The following is an 11509-nucleotide window of genomic DNA, read 5'->3' as shown; positions in this document are numbered from 1 at the left end:
CTTAGAAATTGAAAGAGCTAATCGGTTAATTGATAATTATATTGCGACACAGCCTCAAACTCCAATTGCTAGCCCCTTACAAATTGTGAAAACTCCTCCAACACCTCCAAGGCCAAATCCACCAAGAGTGATGGCTGCCCGTTTTGCACCCCTTGTTCTGCCTCAAGTTGTATATGATATGCCCGCAGATTATCAAAGCAAAATCCCGTTTTTTTATGGCACTCCTAACAGCATTACTACTCAGCAACATGTAGACAAAATGGCAGACTTCTATGAACTTCATGAGATCGATGCGGAGAATGTGGCAATGAGACTCTTTGTACAGACATTTGTAAGTGATGTGAGGAAATGGTTCAGAGGTTTGCCGGCGGCAAGTATCGCTACCTTGGCCGACCTACACAGATAAATTTTAAACTGATGGGAAGTGAAAAAGAATCCTCTTCAAATTCTGGCTGAATATGAGCAAATCAAACGAAACGCTGGTGAGTCGGTCCAAGACTATTGTGTTAGATTCAATTCAGTTTATAACGAAATTCCAGATCATCTAAAGCCACCTATGGGACTAGCTATGATGAAATTTCTAGATGGTTTTGATGCTAACATGGCCTACCAATTAAGAGAGAGAGAACCGGCCACAATGGAAGACATGTAGAAAATTGCGGTCAGCATTGAAGCAAATCTGTTGTCCAAGAGAGCTAGAGAGAAAGCAGAAAAGAAAGTCAATGTTAAGGAAGAGTCTTCTTCGATGGATCAATTACTCAAAAAGGTAGAGCAGATTCTTAAAAGGGTGAAGCTCGACAAACCTAAGCCACAAGTTAGAAATCCTAACTTCCGTGGCCAGCAGCAGCAGCCACAATATAGAATAAGATAGAGAGATCAGCGTGCCCAAGAGCAGACAACACAACAGCCAGTACAGACACCTTTGCAGCAAAATTTTGTGCATGGACCGGAGTCAGATGAGGACGGAAATGTAATAGGTGAAGAAAACCACCTCTTTACTCTAGATGAGCTGCCTACTTACATTACCGAAGAAGAGGAGTGTGCGGTGAGCTCAGCTACACACAAAGATGCAGATTTCATTCTAGCAAGTGACACTGTTTTACAAGAAGAACCAGAGGAGAATAAAAGGGGATATATGAATGCTCTGTCTGCACAGCAACAACGATATTCACTTAGAAACAGAGATGTGCTGGCCAAACCAATTCAAAAAAGGAAGGATGTTGAAGCATCAAAGGATGATTCATTAGTTTCACAAAGGAAAGGAAAAGAGGTGGTTGGTCCGGAGAGCAGCAAATCAACATCAGCAGAACAATCACATCAGCAAGCTGCATCAAAAGAAAAGGAAAAGAAAGAAATCCCAGTCAAAGAGGTAGAAAAGATTCCCGCTTTTAATTTAGAGAATGAGATTTCCAAATTAAAAGTATCCATCCCCTTGACTGAAATAATGAAGAACAACAACTATAGAGGACAAATATCTAAGATGTTGAATTTAGACCCAATGTCCGACATGGTGAATGTTGAAGACAATTAGCCCGAAATGATTTTTGGACCAGCATCGAATGGTGAGTCTCCTGATAGTGATGTGCCACCCTTTTACATCAGTTTAAGATTGCATGATTTTGTGTTACACAATGCCATGTTTCCGGAGCCTCTCACAATCTCATGCCCAAGGCTATCATGGATAAACTTGGTCTGGACATCACCCGGCAATACCACGATCTCTATTCATTTGATTCCAGTAGAGTAAGATGTATAGGACTCATCAAAGACTTGGTCGTGAGTCTAGATCAGCTCCCAATGAAGAATGTTTTGATGGATGTGGTTGTAGCAGATATTCCTCCAAGGTTTGGCATGCTTCTTTCCAGGTCTTGGGTAGCGAAATTGAAAGGGACACTACAGCTAGATTTCTCCTATGCAACGATTCCGGTGTTTGGACAAATGAGGAAATTGTATCGGGAACAAAAAATGAAATACATGATCACAAGCAAGGAGAAACCAATAAATCATCCAATTAACTATGTACATACAGATTTAGAGTCTTTTGTTTTGTATTCAGATAGTTTAAATGATATAGATAGTCAGTTAGTAGAAGCAGATGATATTCCGGAAATAACAGAAAATTTCAGAGAAATTTTAAAGAAAGAAGGACAAGAACAACAAAACAATGTTGGGCAATCAGCTGAAAGTAATGGACAGCAAGCAGACAAGGCACAACAAACAGATTTCCAGCACTTGCAAGAGGAGGAAGAAGGTTTTTGGACCATGGATTTTGATGGAGCGGTGGGACATGATGGCGCTGGAATTGGAATTTGGGTACGCAGTCCTTTCTCCGCCCCAAACAAAGTGCCTAGTAATGTGAGGGTTTGCTCTTACAAGTTGGCTTTTGAGTGTTCAAACAATGAAGCTGAGTATGAAGCTCTGATTGTTGGCCTGAAGATTTTAAGAAAGCTGAATGCTAAGAGGATTTCGGTATATGGCGACTCCGAATTGGTAATAAAGCAGGTCAGAGGTGAGTATCAAGAAAAGCATCCTAGGATGCGGGCCTACCATAATGCAGTTGTAGACATCCTAAAATTATTTTTAGAATACACCTTGACATGTGTGCCTCGTATACAAAATAGTATTGCTGACGCTCTTGCCAAGGTAGCAAGTAGTTTGAAGATCCCAATGAACTCTAGCAATAAATTCGAAATCCATGTCAAGCATCGTCCAACCATTCCAGACAATCAGAGATATTGGAAAGTGTTTCAAGGTGATGAGGATAATGATTTTCTGCAAAACAAAGGCAAGTTCAAAGAAACCTCAATAGATGTAGAAAATGACGATGGTAAAGGGAATGGTATAGATGAAGTATAGATCAATGAAATGGATGTGTTGCAGCTGAAGAATAACGTTATTCCTAAAGGCTTGATACCTTTAGAAGAAATTTTTGATCAAGATGATGTAGCCCACAAGCCAACATTGCAGCCAACAGAGAAGCGTGTAGAAGAGGTCAACATCGAATAACTGCTAATCCTAAGTTGGTAAAATTGTCCAAAGCATTGCTACCAAAGATCAAGGACAAATACATCAGTTTGCTGGATTTATTTGCAGATGTGTTTGCTTGGGACTATTCTGATTTAAAGACATATGATACCAATATAATTCAGCACACTATACCCATCAAGCCCAATCAAAAACCATTCAGACAGAAGTTGAGAAGGATAAATCCAAAGTTGCTGCCATCTATTGAAAAGGAGGTAAACAGGTTGTACAAATCAGGGATCATTGTGCCCATCAGATTTTCAGATTGGATATCTAACTTGGTGCCCGTACGAAAGAAGACAGGTGAGATCCGCTTATGCATTGATTTCAGAAATCTCAATAAATTTTCATTGAAGGACAACTATCCACTGCCCAAAATGGACCATATACTTCAGCGAGTAGTGGGGGCATCTCGTATGTCACTACTTGATGGATATTCCAGATATAACCAAATTTCTGTCCATGAAGATGACCGGGACAAAACAACATTCACCACTCCATGGGGAACCTTTTATTAAGCCAAAATGCCTTTCGGTTTAAAGAATACAGGTGCCACATTTCAGCGTGCAATGGACTTGGCTTTTGCGAATGAGAAGGATGTGTTTTTGGTGGTGTACCTGGATGATTTGATGGTGTTTTCCAAATCTGATGAAGAGCACATGCATCATCTAAAAACTGTCTTTCATAAGTGCAGAAAATATGGTTTATCACTGAATCCGAAGAAGAGCTTATTCGCCATGGAGGAAGGCAAATTACTTGGGCATATTATCTCAAAGGATGGAATTCGTATTGACCCAGCACGTGTGCAAGCAATTCAATAAATTGATCTGCCCCAGAATAAAAAATAGATACAATCGTTTAATGGTAAGATGAATATTCTACGTCGCTTTGTACCTAATCTTGTTGAACACCTAAGAGAAATGACCAACATGCTTAAGAAGGACAGCCAAGTGAAATGGACGGAGGAGGCTGTAAAATCTTTCAATTTGGTCAAATTGGCTCTTTCTTCAGCTCCTGTTCTAGTCAGCCCGGACTACACTCAGGATTTCATATTGTTTTCGTTTGCTTCGGAGCACACTATGGCAGCAGTATTATTGCAGAAAAGAGATGACCATGAAAGACCCATTGCATTCTTCAGCAGAGCTATAAGGGATGCAGCCTTAAAGTACAACATCATTGAGAAACAAGCCCTGGCACTTGTGAAGGCATTGAAAGATTTCCGGGTATATATTCTACATTCTCATATTCTGGCCTATGTACCTAACGCTGCTGTAAAAGATGTTTTAGTGCAGACCGATCCTGAAGGAAGAAGAGGCAAATGGATTGCAGCCTTGCTGGAATATGATGTGGAAATAAAGCCCACAAAGCTGGTCAAAGGACAGGGATTGGCAAAGCTAATGGCCGAATCAAACTTGCATGCCTTGGACATAAACCTGATCGCTGCTATGTCCGATGAGAATGAAGAATCATCATCAATGCAGGTATCTGAAATGTTTGCTCTTTCTCCATGGTATTCAGATATCATATATGTGCTTAAAAATTTGTCACCACCACCTGGCATGCCTAGAAACAAAGCGAGAACACTCAAGTTGAAAGCTGCCAAGTTTTGCATTCTAAATTCTGCACTGTATTGGAAAGATCTCGGTGGCGTTTCGTTAAATTGTTTGGTGGAAGAGGAGGCAAAGAAAGTCATGGAGGATTTCCACGGAGGAGAGTGTGGTGGTCACCTCTTTTGGAAGCCAACAACAAATAAAATTCTGAGAGCAGGGTACTATTGGCCAACATTGTTTGCTGATGTATATAAGATGGTCAATCGCTGTCATAAATGTCAGATTTTCGAAGGAAAATAGAAGTTATAGCCTTTGCCACTTAAGCCTATTGAGGTGAGTGCTCCTTTCCAGCAGTGGGGGTTGGATTTCATTGGTGAAATTCATCCCGCTTCTTCTGGTCAACATAGATGGATCCTCACAGCGACAGATTATTTCACAAAATGGATTGACGCAACTCCCACCAGACAAGATACAGATACGGTAATCATTTCATTTCTTGAAAATAACATCTTGTCTCGTTTTGGTTGTCCGAATAAGTTAATCACCGATAATGCAGCAGCTTTCAAATCAAAAAGGATGGTAGAATTTTGTCATAAATATCACATCATTTTGGGTCACTCAACTGCCTATCATCCACAAGGAAATGGATTGGCGGAGTCTTCGAACAAATCATTGGTCAACATCATCAAGAAGCTGTTGGAAATAAATAAAAAGAGTTGGAATAAGAGGTTGGTCCATGCGCTTTGGGCAAATAGGATCAGTCAGAAAAAATCCATTGGTATGTCACCGTTTGAGCTTGTTTACGGAGTTGATACAATATTTCCTACCTCTCTCACTGCCTCGGTAGTCAGACTTCTTTAGGAGGCCAGTAGTGAAGAAGATCCCATGCAGAGAAGGTTGAATCAAATGGTCCACTTGCAACAAACAAGAGAAGAAGTTTTCAAGAACACATCCAAATTGCAGGAGAAGATCAAGAAAATTTATGACAGGAAAGCAAAGGAAGATAAATTTCAGTTGGATGATGTGGTGCTGAAGTGGGATGCAAGGAATGAGGAGAAAGGTAAGCATGGTAAGTTCGAGAATATTTGGAAAGGTCCTTTCAATATTGCAACATATAGGGGTCAAAATGCCTTTCTTCTGAAGGAAATGAATGGGGAAGATCATCCAAGAGGGCCGATCAATGGTCGGCTGCTCAAGCAGTACCATTTCTGAGTTATTAACGCTGCTTCCACTATCATTGTAAATACCATTTTTTATTTCAGTTTGGTTTGAGTTTGTCAAGTTAGTTTTTGAGTCATTTCAATGTCAAGTTTGAGTCAATTTTTGGTCATTTTAGTTTCATAAATGACTCATAGTCCTGTGTTGTTTTTCGAAAAATGACTCCATAGCCCAATGGACGAAGGCACTGTCTAGCTCTTCCAAAGATCTGTTGTTCTTAGCACCTCCAAGGAGCTACCATCCCCCATTGGAGCCAATGTTAGAGTCGGTCTGGTCAGTCCTCTGTCAGAGATCTAAACTCTTTATGCATTTCATTTTTAGGTGTCCCGCTCCATTCACTCAGCTGCATTCCGCTAGGGGCATGCCATAATCTGATGGAGAAAGGTCATGCTATTCATTTCCCCTCATGTATGGCTCCTGCTAGCTTAGGTCTTTTGTCAATGATCACCAACGTCCATGACAGCCAAGGTCTGGTCCTTTAAAGGACAAAAGTCATTTTCGGTCATTAGGTCTAGGGATTAAATCAATTTGGTCTTTAAATATGTCTAGTAAAGCCATGTAGACCAGAGTGATGCCCTTGTAAAGTAATGATTCACAGAGTTTCATCGTCATATGGATAAACTTCGACTATTCTTCAAAACTCTGTTTTGAAGAAAAGTCAAACAGTGTCATTGGTGATAAAATTTTCAAAGAGATCGTCAGTTGATTTCTTCAGATGCAGTCATGGTTTCTGTGGCCAAATGTCCTGTCGTGCAATCCCTACAAAAAGTGCCAAAAATTTCATCATTTGAGCTAAAATTTCAAAGGGAAAGTGAAAATCAGCGTTGCTATTAATCAGTGAAAAAGTGTCAAAACATAACATTAGAAAATGGGTTTTTGGAGAAGCAAAAATCTAACCCATCACTTCCATGTCTTTATAAACAATTTTCCACCAAAATGGAAGTCATTGTGCAAATCAAGTGTGTAGGGAGACATTGCAAAAGGTTGGAGAGTGCAATCGCGTGGTTTGGAGCAAGTTTGGAGGACATTACAAGCGTGCGGCGCATATAGGCAGGGGCACGGGGCACACACAAGGCGTGGCGCACACAAAGCCTGCCCGCAGTGCAAATTCATAACTAGCGCGGCGCACACCCAGAGCGTGGTGCACTGGGTTTTGCGCGCGGCGCACACAAACAAAGCACCAGAAACGTGCCAAAACTCCCTCAAATTTTTTGGGAAGCACATCAATTGCAAGGTAGGCTCGAAACATCACTTTTTCATCAAATTTCATGAGTGATATAGTGGTTTTATGCCTGTGATTGAATGCAACAAATTTCATAAATTCAACCACAAGAAGACACCAAAAAACCATTGATGCTAGGGTTGTATAAGTGTATGTTGATGCCAAGGCTCTATTTTTCTTGCCCTACCACTTTTCCTTATTCCCCTATGCCATTTTTCCTATTATCACTACCCTAACACTACCAAACTCATATTCCCTTTCCCCTCCTCCTATTGGTCAATAAAAACCCCAAACCCTACCTTATTAAAACCACAAACCCTAACCTATCAAAATACCCAAAACCCCTACATATCCCTAAACAAAATTCTCCTTATAACCCCTATTCCCATTACATTACTCCCCTCCTAATACTCCCTTTGTTTCATTGTTCTCCTTGGTGGCAGATATCACAAACAACACCCAGCTTCACGATCGTCAAAGGGCAACCTTAATACAATATATAAACAACAGTCATGGCATCTGAGGGTTCATCAGAGTATGATGTGGAAACTCACAGTGATACAACTTCAGGAGAACAAGCCCCTAGGAGACATCACAGGAGTGGAAAACATGTTAGGGACGAGCCAAACACCCTCACTTAATTGCAGGCATGCCCTCTTGCTATGTCATCTTTCCAGCACCTAGCATGTTTTGAATTTTGTCAAAGGGTGGCAAATGTTAGAGTTCATCATGAGTTGGCCCGTCTTTTTGTGCTTCATCTACATGGAGGTCAATCTATCTTGGCCGAGGTCACCTTCACATTGACACCCGAAACTATCTCAGTGGCAACAGGCATACCAAATGTTGGAGAACAGTGGCATAAGAAGAAGAAGGTGGATAGGCATCATTATGAGCCTTACATTAAGGCCAATTTTTTGAGGCATCTCACAAGAGTCTTCCCACTCAGATATTTGAAAGATGAGTATGCACCGCTCATGAAATTGATCATGAAGTACTTTAGTTGTGAGGGGAGGTTCTCTCACCTATATGCCTATCACATCAGGTTGCTCGTGCACTTTACCAGGGTGCGGATGATGAACCTCCCATTTTTCATTTGCAGGAACATAGAGAGGATGAAAAATTTCATTCAGCATAAGACCCCTCAACAACAGCTCAACAGTGTTTATCACTTTGCTCTTATCTGGATTTTGGTGGATCATTAGTTGGGATTGCAGGGCATTTCTTGGGAGGACTTCATCTCCCGTGACTTCTTCAGCACTCCACAGGTAGTATCAGAGGCAGAGCATGAGATAGGTGGTCCTTCTCAGCAGTATGAGCGCCATGAGACCGCTACTATGCTAGTATTCATCACCTATCATAGAGGTAGTAGACATTTGTTTGCAGCGGCAAAGCGAGTGTTATCTCCACCCGGGGTGGAAGGGGCCTCACTTCCTACATAGACGACACAGGAATAGGACAGAGGTAAGGAGCCCATGCATGATGAGGGGCCTTCAGGTGAGCCATCAGGTGAACGAGAGACAGAATTCGTTCTCCTTCATGATGATGAGACATATACAGAACCTACAAATGTAGAGCTTAGAGAGATCATCTAGGAGCAGCAATCAGTGATTGAGGCCTTATACCTTGACTTGGAGAAGGCTAAGTGGAACATGAAATACCTTGAGCAGAGTAACAAGCACCTTGAGGATCATCAGGCGATTATGGAGCTACAAAACATTCGTGAGCATCGCCAAGCTGCACAAAGGAGAAGAGTTGAGCTCACATCATTGGAGCAAGAGATCAATGAGGATTGGGAGGTCCATCTCAAGAGAGTTAACACGCACTTGGAGAGGCTGGTGGACAAGGCCGATAAGGACCTTGCCTTACTGAGACACATGGCTTTCCATTACAAGGCACGAAACATGAGTGCAAAGGCCCGAATAAAGAGTTTGAAGGCGAAATTGAGCAAAGCAACAAGAGAGGCAAAAGAGGAAAAAGAGAAAGATCGGCTTCGAATCTTGGCTGAGGCTTCTTTGGCATAGCATAGCACCGCATAGAGAACCTCCAGCCCAAATTTCAAGGAATTTGGGGAAATTTTGGTCACATGACAAATTTTTGGGCAAAACACAGGTTTTTTCTCCCTGTGGCGCAGCGCTAAAAATTGGGAACTCCAAATGAAGAATGGTTTGCATTTTTGGATTCAGCATGAAAAAACATGACTACTGGTGCTTGGACAAGAAATTTGGGAAAGATTTGAGTCTCCAGGAGGTCAAAAACACCCAAAAAATGACCTCTCTTCAGAGAATTCTTTGGGTAAAGAGAATCAGCATACTGATGTGCTGATAGTGGAGGAGAATTCAGAACAACATACTGAAGTGTTGGCAAAGGAGGACAAGGCACTGATGCCTTCTGGTTTTTATTCTAACAAGTGTTTTGTGAATGCAGGTATTGTTGCAAAACATTTGACTCAGTTGAGCAGTCAAATGAAGGAAGAAGAAGTTTTCCGTTCCAGAAGACAAGAGGGTATGGATGATCAGGTGCCAGTCAGAACAGAAACAAGCATAGAAGCAAGAAGTCAACAAGTGACAGTACAGATAGAGAAAGTAAAAACTAAGCAAGCCGTCTTAGCTCAGTAGGCAGCAAGAAATCAACAGCCGGGAGATTATTTGGACCGAGAGATTGAAAGTATCAGAAGACTGATGACAAAAGAATCCCGGAAGAGACCAGCATCGACAAGAAAGAAAAGGAAAGACAACAAGAGAAAGACAGCGAAATATTGCAAGAGCACAACAAGTGGAGCATTACAACACAAAATATGGAAACCTGGAAGATAATAGCAGATAACAACAACAGTAAAGCAATTGACAAGCACGGAAAGATTACAAAATAAAATTTGGGATCCAGGAGGAAATATCCAGACTTATGACCAGGTGGTCATGAATTTTCTTACATTGGGAGTCTGATGCAGGAGCATCAAGGGTGTTTTTTATTTTGCAAATATGTTAAAAGGGGGTGTGATAATTTTTAATATTTTATTAATTAATAAAAATAAAATAGGAGAAGGTGAGGATTTTTGTAAATATCTTTTTATTTAATAAAAGGATATGAGGGAATTTAATTAGTTGAAGGATTTTAGGGATAAAGATCTATCCTTTAGGGATGTTGAGAGATTTAGGGGTTTGTTGAGGAATTGAAGGGATAGAACATTTAATTAGATCATTTTTAAAATTGTATAAATAGGAAGGGGTTTTGAGAGAAAAACACATGGATATTGTGAGAGAGTGTGATTGAGAGCAGGCATGAACAACCAAGGTTATAAGCCTTCAGGCAATTGTAAGGGCCAATTTAGTGGAAATCAGGCCACGGAAGGAAGTTGTATTGTAAGTGTGTTAATACAGTAGTTGTTTTTTTTACTGAATGTCAATTATTGAGTTGTGTAAGATTGAATTTGTGTGAAAGGAAATTCGTTCTTCTTTGAAATCTGGGCTTATTATGTGCAAAGGAATGGTGTTTAGCTTATGAAAGAAATTCAATTTCTGCAGAGGTTCATTATGTAAGACTGCACCTTAATTTAAATCATGGAATTGGTAAATTGATCACCATGGATCGATTTCAAGAAGAAAAACTTCATGTATCAGAAGATTGTTAGTCACTGTTTAAAAGAGGGCGTTATTGTATGTGATTGCCGAGAGTTCTGTTTGGAATGTTTTTGTTTTACCGTCTCTGAAAATGAAATACGTTGTCACTAAAAGCAATAATCTTCACAAATTTGAATGGAATGCATGGTACGTTGATTGAAATGAGTAACATCGAAGAGTTGTGTTTCACATGTGAAATGGAACTTTTTTTTTTAACTGTTTTGAGATAGGGACAACGTTCTAAATCTGGGTTGATAAGTTTCGGCCTTAAATTTGAATTATTGACACATAGAACAGGTCAATGGTGCAGCATTGGATTAATTGAAAACGTAGATGGATGTGTAATCGAATGAGACATTCGATTAAGCAAGTTGAGACAACATAATATGACAGTGCAATGTTTAAATCCATGAGAGAATGTACGCAGAGTTTTTAGGAATCGATTAATTGGAAGCTTCAAACGCGAACGTGCTGGAGTTGAAGAACAGCGTGCTAAGTAAATAGGTAATTGTGTATTTGAAGTTGCGGCAGAATGTTTTCAGGTTGGTAAGCCGATATCAAATGGTATGTGGGTCGTAGCTGAAATCTGGACGCAGAGGATTTTGTTGTTTAACTTTGAAAAATCATATCATTTCACATTTTAGCTAATCGACCAACGTTATGAAAAGAATTGTTTTGTTGAAACGCTGGTTTAACATGAAATGAAAGGTAGCCACAGTATGAAACAGAAATGGGTAAAGTCGAAGATTGGCAGTGTTAAATGTTGAATGAGGAATGCGTTGAAGAAATTCAGGAAGATGAAGAGGTAAGTTCTTTCATTCTGATGGAAGGTATGTAATTTCCTGGGTAGATTATTGGATTTTGATTTTCTTTTAATC

This window comes from Pinus tabuliformis, chromosome 6, assembly GCF_031772625.1.
Source record: "Pinus tabuliformis cultivar Carrire ecotype Pingquan chromosome 6, CPIR1, whole genome shotgun sequence".
NCBI classification, from domain to species: Eukaryota; Viridiplantae; Streptophyta; class Pinopsida; order Pinales; family Pinaceae; genus Pinus; species Pinus tabuliformis.
This window is presented reverse-complemented; position numbering follows the sequence as displayed.